Source organism: Phyllopteryx taeniolatus, unplaced genomic scaffold (assembly GCF_024500385.1).
Source record: "Phyllopteryx taeniolatus isolate TA_2022b unplaced genomic scaffold, UOR_Ptae_1.2 contig_29, whole genome shotgun sequence".
Lineage (NCBI taxonomy): Eukaryota > Metazoa > Chordata > Actinopteri > Syngnathiformes > Syngnathidae > Phyllopteryx > Phyllopteryx taeniolatus.
Window position 1 is genome coordinate 385,250 of NW_026903217.1, and position 16,698 is coordinate 401,947.

The window sequence follows — 16,698 nt, forward strand, 5'->3', positions numbered from 1 at the left end:
TGAGGGAACAAAAGCATCAGCACCCTTGTACCCGTTTTTGCCACCTCATGAACTTCCTCCAACTCATGAGTCAGAACCTCAACGAGTTTTACGATCAGGAGGGTCACAAATGAATTGGTCTGAAACTATGGGAGCAACATTGTCTCCCATTCCCAAAATAACAAATATAACCACAGACGAGGGAGACATGGATTTATAGCCAATGATTGAGGTGGCAAATCCAAACATACAAGAGGACCACAAAGATACTATTTTGGTCTATAGGACCGGACTAATGAGGATGTGAAAAAGGCAGTAGCCAGCATCACACCCTACAAAGTAGACATTGATATGAGAAAACGTTACGACATGCGACACCTGCTAAAATTACTGTAGATTATCTGTACTCAGACAATGAAGCAAAAGTCGTGGCAGGAATTATTTTACCAGTACAAAATAGACCCAAAACAGAATATAGACTATGCATTCGTCAATATCCATTAAAACCAGATGCACGTGAAGGAATCAAACCGGTAATTGAAGCACTAATTAAGGCAGGAGTTATAGTGGAGTGTCCAGAATCACCATGTAACACACCCATTTTCCCCGTAAAAAAAGGCCCCACCTTCAGTGGGCTGGAGAATGGTACAAGTCTTACAGGCAGTAAATACTGCAGTAATACAGAGAGCAGGATGCGTACCAGATCCACACACATTGTTAAATTCATTAAGACCAGACGCTACTGTGTTTACAGTAGTGGACATAAGTAATGCATTCTTTTCAGTACCAGTCGAAAAGAACAGTAAATTTTGGTTTGCATTTACATTTGAGGGCAAAAAATATACATTTACTAGATTACCGCAAGGTTACTGTGAAAGTTCAACCATTTATTCACAAGTTATGACAACACGCATGTCTAAATTCACTCCCCGAGGAGGGAGCCAAATTTTACTATATGTAGATGATGTTCTCCTGGCATCTCCAGATGGAGAGACATGCAAAGATTCATTGGCCTTACTGCATCATCTAGCAGAAGAGGGACATAAAATGAACAAAAATAAATTGCAATTGTGTAAAAGGCAAGTCAAATATCTAGGCCATAATTTAAGTGTAGGAGGAAGGACTATATTAGAAGACAGGAAAGCTATAGTCTTAAAAAATCCTAAACCACAGACGAAGAAACATATAATCATCATTTTTAGGTCTGACAAATTATTGTAGAGCATGGATTCCAAACTATGCAGAAATTGTTGCACCATTGTCAAAATTAATGTATGAAGACAACCTTAAAATGACCTAGTCAATGGAATACAGAGGCAGAAAAGGCCTTCTGTGACATTAAACAACATTTGGTGTCCAGTGCTGCGCTGGCCCTTCCAAATTGAATGATAAAACATTCATTCAAATGGTAGATTGTAAAAGCTATTACGACCTCCGTACTTACACAACAATACGGTGATAAGCTAAGACCAATAGTTTATTTTCCGACTAAATTGGACAGCGTGACGTGTGCATTACCGCATTGTGTCAGAGCAGTTGTGGCAGCCTTGATGGCAGTAGAGAGCAGTTCCACAATTGTGTTATTTCATCCATTAACTCTTAAGGTCCCACATACAGTGTCTGCTTTCCTATTGCAAACGAATATGGCGTTTTTATCACCTGCAAGACATTTATCTTGCATGGCCATCTTGCTGTCACAACCACATTTGACTGTTGAGCGATTCAGAAACCTTAAATCCAGCCACACTAATATCCTTACTTGATGAAGGCACGCAGCATGATTGTCAGGAATTGGCTGAACAAGCTGCTGAATTAGTAGCATTAACCGAGGCATGCAAACTAATGATAAATAAAGATGGTACAATCTACACTGATAGCCAATATGAGTATTCCACAACAAGAACGCAATTATTGGGGAAAACAAAGTGCAAAACTACAAAATGAAATTTACATTAGCACAGAAGGAAAAAAAAAAAAAAAAACTATTCAAATGGGCTGCTATATTGAGCCATGCTGTGTCACATGTCTCAACCGGAGGGATGGTGGCACAGATACATTGACACTTTACAGCCCTAAAAAATAGCAGAAAGAAACACGTAGATTCATTTAACACACTGTAAAAGAGTCATTTCAGCTGAGTACTCAAATAGGGAAGGTGAGCAAAAGTCTGATAACGGAGTGGGAGCAGATGTGTAGATTCTGAAAACGCTTGCTGGTCAGTGAAGAAAAAAGACACCAACCCTTTTAGTGAGAAATCAGCAGAAAGGCACACCCGTGTTGGTTATGAGATTCGATAGGTTGTTACGTAGCAACTTTGGCTACTATGGTGTTGGTTTTGTTTATGTGATATATGGGACGTCCCACCCTGAATGATACCAACTGAGAGGTGCAAATCATGGGATCCTATATATCCCGTAACAAAAGCAGACAAACACAAACCAATGTTTTCTACTTTAGTAGCACCGAGTAATTTTACTTGTATAAACCTGATTAGTAAAGGCAAGAAATTAGGACCACTGCATACCCTATGCCTGTTCAAGATTTAATGGAAAAAGCACCAATGTTGTTGTCAAATCTAGAGCATAGACAAAAAAGAGATTTATCCTAGCAGAGGCAAAATTATCCAACATAAAACATTCATCGACGCCATAGGTGTTCCTCGTGGGGTTCCTAATCAATACAAATTAGCTGACCAAGTTGCAGGAGGATTTGTGTACCTCATATGCTGGTGGTGTACAATTAATAAAAATGTTGATGGGATAAACTATATCCACTTCAATGTACAGAGATTAGGAAATTGGACTCAGAGTGGGTTGGAAGCCGTGCATGAGCAGCTCAAGGCTACCTCTTTAATGACGTTCCAAAACCACATAGCTGTCGATATGCTCCTCGTAACAGAGGGAGGTGTTTGCGGTATGTTTGGAGAACAAACAATACTGCTTCAGATGGCAGCTTGACCAGAGCCATCGATGGTCTACGGACCCTCAATCAATACTCCTTGTGGGACAGCTGGATGGACGTTTTGGGGAAATACAAAACCCTAATTTCACCAATATTGATATCAATTGCTGTTTTTGCAGCCATTCTGACATTGTGTGGATGTTGTTGTATCCCATGCATTCGGGCTTTAATCAGTAGATTAATCACCACAGCAATTAACCCACCATGGATAACAGTATGGAGCAAATGAATCCTTTATTGGATGTTGATAATGATGACGATGATGATGATGATGATGTTGTTTTACCTGATTTGTTTCCTGATCCAGGTGATTACGATGTTTAAACTACAACATAAATGTATGACAAGTTTACTCTGAGTGTAAATGTATTTGTTTCATAAAAATGATTCGACAGTTAAAAATCGAAATGAAGTGACTAAAATGATATGAGAATTTGTGCAAATACATGATAAACAGGAGGGAAATGTTAAATATATTGTAGAAGTTATCATTTATTTGCTTAGCTTGCATTAGTATTATTGTCATGTGTGTGTGTGTGTGTGTGTTCCGGGTTTTGTCTTCCCCCTGTTTCACACACACCTGCTCCTGTGAGCATCTTCACCACCTGTGCCTCGTTCACCCTAATTACCCCTTGTATTTAACCTCGTGTCTCATTCCCTCTCGTTGCCAGTTCGTTGTACCTTGTCGTCGCGTTCCAGCATTCCTTGTTTCCACGTCATACACTCACAGTAAGTCATGACCCTGTTCCGATTATCGACCTCGCCTCTTTGCCTCATGTTTTTGGATACTGTTGCCTTTCTTGGATTGCCTGCCTGTGTACCGACCTATGCCCGTCTATTAAACCTCTCTTTTTGGAAACTGTCCATTTGTTTTGGAGTCGTGCATTTTTGGGTCCTATCCTCTGTTCCGTTCATGACAGAACGAACTGGCCATAACATGGACCCAGCAGACTCAGACCCGGTGCGCAAAGCCCTTCAAGCGCAGGGTCAACGCCTCACGAAGCAGGATGAGCAGATTGCTGCCCTCCACCTTCATCTAGAGGGACTGTCAAGGCATCAGGACAATATGATGAGACAGGTGGCCTCGCAGTTTGAACTTCTTATGAAATTTTTTCAAGAGAAGGAACCAGTTGGCACCACACCCAGTACCGCCACGGTATTTCCATGTGAAGTAGTCACCATGCAGCCACCTGCCACCTCCGCTGCTGTCTGCCCACAGCTCTCTCGACCGGAGAGGTTCTCTGGAAATTCTGGGAACATTAAGCCGTTCATCATGCAGTGCAAACTCCACTTTGAACTGCAGGCAGCTGCCTTCCCCACCGAGCGGGCAAAAATTGCATTCGTCATTTCCCACCTGACTGGTTGTGCGGAGGCGTGGGCTACTGCTGAATGGAGCTGCAATTCCGCCGCGTGTCATTCATGGGCTTTTTTCGTAAAGACTATGGAGCACATTTTTCAATTTTCCACTCCTGATCGTGAGGCAGCTCGCTCCCTTGTCACCTTACAACAAGGCAAGCGCAGGGTGTCAGATTACGTGATTGAGTTTCGGATTCTAGCAGCTGAGAGTCATTGGAATAATCGGGCGCTACTCGATGCCTTTTTTCAAGGACTATCCCCCGCCGTCAAGGATCATTTAGTCCCGCTAGACCTGCCGACTGACTTGGACACTCTCATTGCTCTCGCCGTAAAAATCGACAAGAGGCTTTTGGATCGCGAGCTAGATGCTAGGGCTGTGTCAACCCGCACATGGAGGACGAGCCTCGGTGACCAGCCAAACCAAGGCAGATCCCCTGGTTCCGGTCTCAACCCACACGAATGAACCCATGCAACTGGGCAGGTTCCGTCTCTCCCCTGAGGAACGTCAACGAAGGGCGGTGCTTCTACTGCGGTCAGTTGGGTCATTCCGTGAGCAACTGTCACGTCAAAGTTGCCGGTGCCGGTAGCCAGGGCACGGGAGAGGTGAGTCTGAATTTCATTAAGGAAGACCCCACACGGGTTCTTCCTAAAGTGACACTATGCTCTCCTGATCAAGAAATTCATACACCTGTATTAATTGACTCTGGTTCTGATGCAGACTTACTCAACTCCATCCTTGTTAGACATATGCACCTTAGAACCTTTGGAATAAAACGCCACCGCAACACCTATGCTGCAGACGGCAGTTTTATGGGCAAGATCACTCACCGTACCCAAACACTCACATTGACATTCCCTGATTCTCACTCGGAACGCATTAGTTTTCATGTTTTTGACGCCATGAATCATGACCTTATCTTAGGGAACCCATGATTGAAATTACATAACCCCCACATTGACTGGTCCTCTGGGCAGGTTATGTCATGGGGCAGCAATTGCACCCGGAACTGTTTCAAGCCGCCATGTGATGTTCAGGGTCATGTTGCTAAGGACAATCCACAGACCCCATCTGGGGATCCTGATTTATCTCAAGTGCCCACCTGTTATCAGGATATTAAAGATGTTTTTTCCAAGTCCAAGGCCAAATCCCTTCCACCCCACAGACCTTATGACTGTGCTGTTGACTTGCTGCCTGGAACCACACCCCCACGAGGGAGGTTGTTCTCTCTTTCAGGGCCGGAACACAAGGCCATGAAGGAGTACGTAGAAGAATCACTGGCAGCCGGGATCATTCGCCCATCTTCATCCCCTGCGGGAGCAGAATTTTTTTTTGTGGACAAGAAAGACAAGACAGGGTCCCACCCTGTATCGATTACCGGGGTCTCAACGAGATCATGGTAAAAAACAGGTACCCTCTTCCTCTCATCTCCACCGCCTTTGAGTTCCTGGAGGGAGCCAAGATTTTCACCAAACTGGACTTAAGAAATGCAGATCATCTAGTCAGGATAAGGGAGGGGGATGAATGGAAAACAGCATTCAACACACCAACAGGACATGATGAATATTTGGTAATGCCTTTTGGGCTTACTAACGCTCCAGCTGTTTTCCAGAACCTTGTCAACGATGTCCTGCGTGACATGTTGAATGTTTATGTTTTTGTTTATTTAGATGACATTTTGATATTCTCCCCGGATGAGGAGACTCACATTATTCATGTCCGCTCTGTTTTGCAGCAGTTACTGCAGAAGGAACTCTATGTCAAGGCTGAGAAATGTGAGTTCCACAAGGCGTCCGTTTCTTTTCTGGGTTTCGTCCTGGCTCAAGGTGAAGTCAAGATGGACCCTTGCAAAGTCGATGCAGTTATTAATTGGCCTACTCCCACGTCACGCAAAGATGTACAAAGGTTCTTAGGGTTCGCAAACTTCTACAGAAAATTCATCAGAAATTTCAGTTCAATAGCCTCTCCTTTGCATGATCTTACCTCGCCACACAAACCTTTTGTATGGAACCCGCTTTGTCAGGCAGCTTTTCAAAAACTTAAGTCGAGCTTTACCTCCGCTCCCATCCTTACTTTGCCAGATCTCAAACAGCAGTTTGTGGTAGAAGTCGATGCGTCTGATGCCGGAATAGGAGCAGTGCTCTCCCAGAAATCTCTCAAGGATGATAAGTTACATCCTTGTGCGTTTCTCTCCAAAAAATTGACCCCAGCTGAGAAAAATTATGACATTGGTGACCGTGAACTGTTGGCAGTCAATGTGGCTTTGATGGAGTGGAGGCACTGGCTACAGGGGGCACAGACTCCGTTTTTAGTATGGACAGATCACAAGAACCTTGAATATATTAAAACTGCCAAAAGATTAAATGCGAGGCAGGCTAGATGGGCTCTGTTCTTCACAAGATTTAATTTTACGTTATCCTACCGACCTGGTTCTAAAAATGGTAAGCCAGATGCTTTGTCACGCATTTTCTCCGAAGAGAATTCTTTGTCCGACCCTAAGACTATTTTGCCCAAATCATGTTTCATTTCCGCTTTTGTTTGGGACATTGAAACTGCGGTTAAAGGGGCTCTGAAAGACACTCCTAGCCCTGAAGATTGCCCTGAGAACAGGCTTTATGTGGTTCCGACCTTAAGGGGAAGAGTCATCCACTGGGCTCACACGAACCGAACTGTATGTCACCCAGGCATTGCCAAGACGCAATCAGTGGTCGAACAGCGCTTTTGGTGGCCTAATGTTAGGAGGGATGTTATCGATTACGTCAATGCTTGCCAGGTATGTGCTGCTAACAAGCCCTCTCATCAACGTCCTCCTGGGGAGTTGCCACCCCTGCCAATACCACAACGTCCTTGGTCAGACATTTCCGTAGACTTTGTGACAGGATTACCGGCCTCTAAAGGCAGTACCACCATTCTTACAGTTGTTGACAGGTTCTCTAAGATGGCACACTTCATTGCACTTCCAAAACTCCCCTCAGCTAAAGACACTGCCGAGCTAATTATTAATCAGGTTTTTAAGTTCCATGGTTTCCCCAAGAATGTGGTGTCTGATAGGGGTCCCCAATTCATTTCGCAATTTTGGAAGGAGTTTTGCACTCTCATAGGTGCTATCGTCAGTCTGTCATCTGGGTTTCATCCTGAAACCAACGGCCAAACCGAGAGGCTGAACCAGGACCTGGAGACGGGGCTCAGATGTCTCGCTTCACAGGAGCCGCGATCCTGGTCTCAGAAACTGGTTTGGGTCGAATTCTCCCACAATTCCCTCCCCTCTGCATCCACTGGTCTATTGCCTTTTCACGTTGTGCATGGTTACCAACCATCTCTGTTTCCTGCCATAGCCCCAGAATCCACAGTTCCAGCGGCATTAACCTTGGTGAGATGCTGCAGGAGGACCTGGGAGCGAGCCTGCCAGATGCTGCTGCGCCAGGGACGGTCCTACAAAGCCGCTGCTGACCGTCGGAGGACACCGGCCCCGAACTACAAAGTGGGTCAGCGAGTTTGGCTCTCGACCAAACATATTCCACTCCGGGTGGAGTCCAAGAAGCTCGCTCCCAGGTTCGTTGGGCCCTTCCCCATCACAAAAATCATCAACCCTGTCACCGTGAAGCTGAGGCTCGCAAGGTCGATGCGGGTCCACCCTACTTTTCTCGTCAGCCTACTCAAGCCAGCCCGGGAGTCCCCTCTGGTCCCGCCTTCCAGGCCCCCTCCTCCCCCCCGGTTTGTGGATGGGGGCCCTGTCTTCTCTGTGAAGCGGCTGTTGTCGTCTCGTCGGAGGGGCAGGGGGTTTCAATATCTGGTGGACTGGGAGGGCTATGGGCCTGAGGAGCGTTCATGGGTACCGTTCATTCGGGACTTCCACGTTGCGCATCCAGGGGGCCCAGGGCCGTCTGGGGCCGGCCGTTAAGGGGGGGTTAGTGTCATGTGTGTGTGTTCCGGGTTTTGTCTTCCCCCCTGTTTCACACACACCTGCTCCTGTGAGCATCTTCACCACCTGTGCCTCGTTCACCCTAATTACCCCTTGTATTTAACCTCGTGTCTCATTCCCTCTTGTTGCCAGTTCGTTGTACCTTGTCGTCGCGTTCCAGCATTCCTTGTTTCCACATCATAGACTCACAGTAAGACTTGACCCTGTTCCGATTATCGATCTTGCCTCTTTGCCTCATGTTTTTGGATACTGTTGCCTTTCTTGGATTGCCTGCCTGTGTACCGACCTATGCCCGTCTATTAAACCTCTCTTTTTTGAAACTGTCCATTTGTTTTGGAGTCGTGCATTTTTGGGTCCTATCCTCTGTTCCGTTCATGACAATTATGGACGATTTTGAGAAAGGAAGATGTCTCGCCTTCAAGAAGATGACTCAGCAGGAATCATCCGATAGAAGGGCGCCTTGACCAAGGACGTGGCCGGGGACTTGGCAGGTGTTGGTCTCATGTCTTCACCTTGAAACCCTCCCCTAAGTGTGTTGTGTCTTGTAAGCTTAGTATGTTATGTCTTGTAAACTCAGAAACCTCCCTATTTCAAATAAATACAGGAGCGACGGGAGAGATTGTTTAGAGCGTGATGAGAGGCTGTTATCTGAACAATCTCCCATACGCCCTCCTCATGAGAAAAAGACAGGTCACACACACTACAAAATGAAAAGGCACACAGGGTAAAATATACAGTAACCTAAACATGCAAATGAGACAAAGAGGAGGGACCATCCACTCAGTGACTGACCACCTGTAAACCTATGGCAGCCCACCTGTTTTGGACATGTCAAAAGCCTTTGATCCAATCAATATTGACATCCTCTGATGCCAGCGCTGCAGTTTCCTATCAGGATGATGACTTGACTGCGAGTCATTTTTATGGGGATCCAACAGTCGACCCTGCCGAAATCCGCGGTAAGCCGACTGTGGTTGAACACGGTGGAAAACCGTCAGCCCCGTCATTAGTAAGGAAAATTAAAAGAAATCGCCTTCTTCATCTGTCAGCAAGCTACGAAAAACAGCTTATTATTACAGTGTTCAAATAAAAAGTGGCTAGCTCTCAATCATTTATTTTATAGTGTGTGTGTGCGTGTGTGAGAATATCTTGAAAACTGCGTTACGTTTGTATAAAAATAAACACGCTGGCCCGCTGATCCACAAACGCACCCTAAAAAATCGACATGCAGAAATAAATATTGAAAAATTATATGATGTAACTATTCATCATCATCATGTCAAGGTTTGATGAATGCACACACAACATTTAAGAAACGTGTGTAAATCATGGATATATTTGTGGAAATCATTTTGAGACAAATCTCTACCCATAGTTAATCATGGCAGATGACATGGTGTGACACCGTGAAAGCAGGATGTTTGTTGATTATGTGGGGCGTAGGCGGTAAGGCCGGATGGCTAAGGGTACTGGTGGAGACAGGCATGAGCAGAGACACATGAAATGTCAGGTGGATTTTGAGAGAATGAGGGAGCTTATACAGGCATAGGGGAGCGATGAAGATCCGTCAACCGCTTGTTTCTTTCGGCTGACCGAGCCAGGGGAACCCTGACGTCCTTCCAAATGTAGTTGGAGTTGTGGGCCCACTGAAGTACTTCAGAGCGTGTGAAATTGGGCACGAAAAGCCGGTCTGGTGGTCCATTCTTGGGATCCGGTTGGGTTCTCTGAGCCCTTTTGACCACTTGTTCTATCTCCCACGTGGAAGCCCCAACAAAGCAGGAAAGAGGAAGAAACTTGAGGTCGTCTGCACAAATACTGTCGTTACACATTTAACAACTGAATGAGGTGCAAACACTCAAATGACCCTCACATTAGAGTACATTTTCCATTTGTAGCTGTGTTGGGTTATTCACATCTGGTTTTAGTGCATTGGTCCCATTACTAATCAAAATGATAGAAAATACTTTGAGAGATAGGTTCCACCAACCCAAGCCGTGATCGAATAGTGGTTAGTACTCTGCGTTGTGGCCGCAGCAACCCCGCTTCAAATCCGGGTCACGGCAGGAATGAAGCCCTGCATTTACTTTTTTTAGTGCTGCTGTTTGAATTGTGGGACAGTGAAAATCCTGCACAGGGGCTTGCAGAGGGCCCAATACTTTCGTGGGGCTCGTGGCGCAATCGATAACGCGTCTGACTACGGATCAGAAGATTCTAGGTTCAACTCCTGGCTAGCTCGTGCACAGTTTTGCATGTGGTATTAAACCCAATTCAGAATGCTGTATTTGACACGTTCACCTTAAACATCTGCGTTATGCTAACTCATTCAACACTGTCTCCGCGGTCAGGTCTTTCCATGACAGTATCAAACATAACGTAAACCCGTAATGTTAATAACTAAAAAAAACATGCTACATCATCATTCCATTACAACATGCTGGAAATTTTTTGACTTGAGTTCGTTGTCACATTTCTGTGGGGCCAATTATGTATTACTCGTGCACTCGCTGTAGATGTCTCGCCACGCTGCACTATTTGCATATCTGTTGTTGACCAATACTTGCCACTCATGCCAGAGTAGCATCTGCTCCATTTGCACACTGATTGAGGAGTATCTGCAACATTTGCACAACCATTGTCCCAGATTATCGCACTACTCGTCACTTTAAACCGCATACACTCCTTGAAGTCAACGGCGCCCTTTGCACAATGGTCATTGCACCGGACTATTGCAACATTAGTCATTCGAACTGCTCTGCATCTTTTTGCACAATTGTCAAAAAATAAATAAATAAATAAAAATAAAAAAATGTACCGGCATTACCAGATAACGAGCAACCCTTTACTGCTCAGTGACTATTTTTTTTGTCAATGTCTTTCTGTCTCCAAAGTGTTCTCTGTCAATGAACTGTCTGTTGTCGTACTCGAGCGGTTCCAACTACCTTGTGTGTTTTTGGACATACTTGGCAAATAAAGATGGAAGCGACGTCTGCGTCGAAGTATAGAGAGGGTGGCCGCCAAGGCGAGCCCCGAAAGATTAAATGAAAAGCAGGCAACTTCGACAACTCCAACCACGTAGAGCAGCGGAGGAAGGCTGGTTACCAGCACAGAAGGAATTGCACAACCCAAGTGTTCGTTGTAGATGCACCAGAAGAGTTGGGTTCTAGGCGTTGCCTTGGGAACGACAGGGTGGGCAGGGTGGGAAAAAGGATGGCACTGAGGTGCGCTTTGCCAGGTGTACAGAACAAGTGCACAGGAAGTCTGAGGTCTCTGATAAGAGACGATGCCCACATGTCCTGTGCTGATGAAGCCATGCGTGTGTGAGAATCACGAAAGAAGTACAATGACTTAGCGGCCACCGAGAGTGACGGCCAGCTCATCAAGAAAGACACAATCAAGGTTAGAGTGACAGCCAAATGGATGGACCAATGATGAGGGCCGGGGCCCGTAATATGCGACTCATAGGGCGCAGTTTTCCATCTCACCGAGGGGTCTTGTGGTTTCGAATGCTTGGAAGAATGGTCGCGAGGGCGCCCACTGGTGGACATCTTCAGCGTTTCCGGTGTGCACATCCCTTTCGTCAAGCTGTCATCTGGCTGCGATTTTGGTAGCGGCGACGCCTCCAGGAGGCTCAGACCATAACACTGGGAGGATTCTCTATTGTGTTCTGGCCGCTTCAGGGGCCTGTGCATAAATCTCGCGTCTAGTATAGTAAATTAATGGCATGAAACGACTTAGCAGATCTTGTCCAATGAGCAAAGGTACTGACTTGACAGGTGACACGAACACAGGATGAATTATGGAATGTGGCCCAATTGTCCAGTGCAACCACACTTGCGAGTTTAAGTGGGTGTTCACCAAAGCAAAGGGGCGAATTGTCATTTCACAGTGTTGAAGGTTAAGTGTACGGCTGTCTTGCTATACTTTGTCATGCAGTAGGTCAAACACGTCCTCGGACATGACAGTGATGTCTGCTGCAGTATCCACGAGTCCGTCATGTTGGAACGTACGTTCAAGTGTGGTTATCAAGTAAAATTTCCCTGATGAGTCATTAGCGGTGAGTTTACCTAGAAGACGCCGAAATGGCTGCTTGTCTTTTTTCCCAAAAAACATGCATGGTAGGTTAATTGACAACTCTGAATTGCCCGTAGGTGTGAATGTGAGTGCGAATGGTTGTTTGTTTATGTGTGCCCTGCGATTGGCTGGCAACCAGTTCAGGGTGTACCCCGCCTCCTGCCCGAAGATAGCTGGGATAGGCTCCAGCACGCCCGCGACCCAGGTGAGAAGCGGCTCAGAAAATGGATGGATGGATGGAGGAAGCTGAAGTCATTCAGTGAGTCACAGGGCACGGTCGGAGACTGTCGAGGTCGGATTGTCGAATTGGGTTTTGGTCCGCGAATTTTGATTTTAGTAACGGGTGTTCCCTGGTAATCGCAGTGGTCAGTTATGTGCTTGCCCACTCAGTTGGACGGGACGCTTGTCATCGCTATTTGGAGACGTCGGAGTCAGAACAGACCATCACGGCGGGCTGGCCGAGCTCGAGGATGTGGCCTCCAAGCAGGGGCTGTCGTGGGTCTTGCTTCACATTATTCGCCAAGCTGCGGATGATCTCAAGAATACCATGTGCAGTCCTACCCAATTCTTTGTTAGCGACCCCTTGTGGGGTTGCGAAGGAGGATACCTGACTTTTGGGCTTGTCGCATTCGAGCGAACCGGACCAGGTGTCAGTTTTTTCCAGCAAATTTTCAAAGTTTTGGCACGTGTCACCCAAAGTGATTAAAAATAGACAAGCAACTAATTAAACCACAAAATGTGGTTACTGTAATGTGCAGTGCACGTACGCGAACGGAAGATGGCGTTTATCGCTTGGATGATGCAGGGCCTTCGTTGCTAAAGCTTGTCATACTCTCACGTTGTAAGTCTCAAAATTGGTTCAAAATAAAAAAGGCACAACGCTTCAATCGTACAACGCTTCAATGCTTCAATGTGTCGATTTGACTGAAATAGCTTGTATTTTTGTGTGTTCTGAATTCAAAACTTGAAATCTCCTCACGCGGGTTGCATCAATACTGTAGCGATTGTGTATAAAATAAGAATTGTAATTAATTTAGGATAAAGTAATAAGCTGGGAGCGACGATTGGGTTACTTCCGGTTTATCGTAATTTTGATTTAATTGTTAAAAATCAAACTAATGTCTCGAAAAGGGCACGCCATCAAATTTTTCAAGTTTAACTTGAGGCGAAATGACGACAAACCTTCAGAATCTGAAGGTTGCTACACACTACGACATTTTGAGTCCGAGGTTACAGAGGTTGACTTAAATTCAGAACACACACAAAATACGACCACGAGTGGAATTTTATGTTATATTTAATGAAACACACAACTACAACTACAAACTACAACAAGAACATAACACTAAGGGCAAACGAAAGAAAGAAAATAAAGCGTACGAAAATTGGAAACGAGGACATCGTGTGTCGTCGCTTGACTAAACTAAATGAGCGTGTGAGCGTTTAATGCGTTGAGTCAGAGCGACAGAAGGCAAAGTTGGGATTTTGTAGGAAGCTAGTAATTTCCCCACAATTATTACGCATTGACGACGTACATCATAGTAAGGAAATTCTATGTCCCCCCCCCCCCCCCCCAATTCTATGTCCTTGATTCAAGGACAATGTTTTATCTAGAACGATATGATCCAAGGCGGCACGGTGGACGACTGGTTAGAGTGTCAGCCTCACAGTTCTGAGGACCCGGGTTCAATCCCCGGCCCCACCTGTGTCGAGTTTGCATGTTCTCCCCGTGCCTGCGTGGGTTTTCTCTGGGCACTCCGGTTTCCTCCCACATCCCAAAAACATGGATTAATTGGAGACTCTCAATTGCCCGTAGGCATGACTGTGAGTGCGAATGGTTGTTTGTTTCTATGTGCCCTGCGATTGGCTGGCAACCAGTTCAGGGTGTACCGCACCTCCTGCCCGATGACAGCTGGGATAGGCTCCAGCACGCCCGTTACCCTTGTGAGGAGAAGCGGCTCAGAAAATGGATGGATACGATCCAAAACCAGTACTTGGAAATAGATTCAGTAATTTTTTCAAATGTAACCAGTGTGATTGTGAAATAAATACTTGGATACTGGACAGTGCAGGTGAAATTTCCTAAATTGGTTTTGGTTTTTGTAAAGATATCAGATAAAGTTAGTTATGGAAAAACAAAAAAAGCAAGCGATAACCAACCATTCTGGCAAATGATAATAATGGCAAATATTTTCACACTTTATTTGAATAAAATGCAAATGACATCTCTTCAGGTTGGATTAACACTCGGTTTACCTGCTACTTCTGATGTGTTTTGAAAAATTATGAAAATCTTATTGTAATTGAACACCCACACCTCATGTATGCATGTTCTAATCGTATTTATTAGAACTCAATCACTCGTCACGATTTGTGACATCATAGTTAAGGAGCTCTGAGTAGCTTGTGATGTTCAAGTTGCCATCTGTCCAGGGTGAGACACTTTCTAGTCTGCCTGCTCGATGCTCTCTTTGACGACTGGTTTGTCTTAGTAGTGTTGGTGTTCGTTTTGCTGAAGTACAGTATGTCCGTGACGGAATTTCAAATGTGTTTCCCAACCTTTTAGCTCTCGATTGTGCTATCAGGAACAAAACCTGGTTGAAATGTCTCACAAATTGTTGGTTGGCCTCGGCTTGCTTCTTGCTTCTGGGTGATTGTGGCTTTTCGTATTACTTATATTTCACAACTTGTCGACGGCGGCGGCGGTCGGAAAACAGTTTATTGCATGCCTGTCATGTTTTTTTCCTCAATTGTTTTTTACGACTGGAAAACCAATATGCGTCCATACTTTTCATCACATACGTTACTGATTTAACTTTGATGGACTTTCAGTGGCCTGGATTCAACCTTTGCAGATTCCACTCGTGAAGTTTTGCGTTCTGCACTGCGCACTTCTCATCCTGCGCAGTGCGCAGTGGATCATGGGAGATGTGATTTGCTTCTTCGACTGGCCCATTCAATCGCGCCAGAAAAAAAACAACACAGTTTGATACTCCTATGTTCCCAAATTTAATCGAGTCACGCTGAACAATTTATCATTAAAAGTGGTAAAAAAATAAAGAAATAAAAAATAATTAAAAAAACACACATTCATCCATTTCAAATCTGCCGTACGAAAATCGAATCTAATCTAATCTAATCTAATCTAATCTAATCTAATTTAATTTAATTTAATCTAATCTAATCTAATCTAATCAAATCAAATCAAATCTAATCTAATCTAATCTAATCTAATCTAATCTAATCTAATCTAATCCTAGGATTATGAATCGATACATCGATATTAAAAATGGATCATTGCGACCTGAATAATAATAATAATAATGATTTCTCCTTCCCTGGCCCTATCGTGACACTACCGGTATTCATCACTGTGTGCTTGTTTATGTGTGTGCGTGTGCTTTTGTGTGGGTGTATTTTGTGATGGGCTGGGCTCTTGAATATTTTTTTGCGATTTTAATTTGTCTGTTTTAAAATTTGTTTTGACACTCTATCTACTAATATTGAGACTATACTTCCACATGTTTTGTGAAGCTCATTTGTTTGTCATATCTTTTTATTGGGTTTATGCTTGGACATTGTTTCAGTTTCACACTCAATCAGTTCCAAAATCTCACTCCATGATTTAAAATGGTCAGTGGTCACACACACATATATAGGATGCAGGTGTTGGTGATATAGACGCAGGCGTTGGTGGTATAGTGGTGAGCATAACTACCTTCCAAGCAGTTGACCCGGGTTTGATTCCCGGCCAACACAAGATTTTTTAATGCAGCCCTATGGGGGGCACAAGTTGGTCCTGATGACATTCCTGTGGAGGTATGGAAGCATCAAGGAGAGGTGGCTGTGGAGTTTTTGACCAGCTTGTTCAATAGAATTCTAGTGCGTGAGAAGATGCCTGAGGAATGGAGGAAAAGTGTAGTGGGCCCATTTTTTAAGAACAAAGGTGATGTGCAGAGCTGTGGGAACTATAGAGGAATAAAGTTGATGAGCCACACAATGAAGTTATGGGAAAGAGTAGTGGAGGCTAGACTCAGGACAGAAGTGAGTATTTGCGAGCAACAGTATGGTTTCGTGCCTAGAAAGAGTACCACAGATGCATTATTTGCCTTGAGGATGTTGATAGAAAAGTACAGAGAAGGTCAGAAGGAGCTACATTGTGTCTTTGTAGATCTAGAGAAAGCCTATGACAGAGTACCCAGAGAGGAACTGTGGTACTGCATGCGGAAGTCTGGAGTGGCAGAGAAGTATGTTAGAATAATACAGGACATGTATGAGGGCAGCAGAACAGCGGTGAGGTGTGCTGTATGTGTGACAGACGAATTTCAGGTGGAGGTGGGACTGCATCAGGGATCAGCCCTGAGCCCCTTCCTTTTTGCAGTGGTGATGGATAAGCTGACAGATGAGGTTA

At 44.8% G+C, this 16,698-nt stretch overlaps 1 non-coding gene across 1 annotated transcript; it reads left to right on the top strand.

Annotated features, from left to right (window-relative positions):
• The first annotated feature begins 15,974 nt into the window (after positions 1-15,974).
• On the top strand, positions 15,975-16,046 carry trnag-ucc (transfer RNA glycine (anticodon UCC)). Its single transcript has one exon. It is a non-coding gene; the product is annotated as a tRNA-Gly (tRNA).
• Positions 16,047-16,698: the final 652 nt, after the last annotated feature.